The following is a 981-nucleotide window of genomic DNA, read 5'->3' on the forward strand; positions in this document are numbered from 1 at the left end:
GGGAGGGAGGGAGCTGCGGCTAGCACTATCTTCAGGGATGTCTGTAATATGAGATCTACCACCGAACAAGGTCTTATTTTCGGGGTAGGTCTTACTTTCGGGGAAACACGGTAGATAGATAGATAGATAGATAGATAGATAGATAGATAGATAGATAGATAGATAGATAGATAGATAGAGCACGAAAGAGAGAGAGAGCGAGATTAGATAGAGGGAGAGAGAGAGAAAGAGAGAGGGGGAGAGAGAGAGAAAGAGAGAGCGAGATTAGAGAGAGATGAGAGAGATACCTGTATAGAATTATTTGTATTGGGGATCTCCGTACTCTTGGTGAGGATTCTTCCGTCCTGAATTGTTCTCTCTGTAGAATGTTGGGAGGATTTTGTGTCCTCTGAGTCCTCCAGGCGATCAGTGCGTCTGTATTATGGAATAAGAGAAGGTTTACATTGGTAATTGGTTTATCTGCACATCATCCCCTCCACCCCGAGCACGTTAGGAGCCTAATCCAGATAAACACTGTAATCTCCTTCTGTGTGAGCGATCCGCCATTCTGTATTGTCACCGGAACAATTACATTGTAACATTTGTGTAACACGTCAGGATCTTCCCTCTCGGTGTGTACACACTCCTATGATGTGGTGTAATGATCACATGTTGTGTGCGGGGTCAGTGGCGTAACAACCGGGGGTGCACCAGGGGCGCGGGCCCCGGACGAAAAGTGAAGGGGGGGCGCCGGCCGACAATGGCACTTTCGGCTAAATGCTGAAAGTGACATTTTCCTGCCGTTTTGTCGGCGCGGCCGTGATTCCTTTCATCCCCGCTGGGACACAGAGCAGTGCCCAGCAGGGATGAAAGGAATCAGAGAGAAAATGACAGCCGGCCGAGCGCTGCGGGACGAGCGCTGTGAGCGGCCGGTGTCTTTCCTCCCACACCGCTCGGCCGCCTATCACAGTGCAGCAGAGCGGTGTGGGGGCGGAGACAGCC

The sequence above is a fragment of the Nanorana parkeri genome, unplaced genomic scaffold (genome assembly GCF_000935625.1).
Source record: "Nanorana parkeri isolate BGI_ZX_2015 unplaced genomic scaffold, ASM93562v1 scaffold1833, whole genome shotgun sequence".
Classification (NCBI taxonomy): domain Eukaryota; kingdom Metazoa; phylum Chordata; class Amphibia; order Anura; family Dicroglossidae; genus Nanorana; species Nanorana parkeri.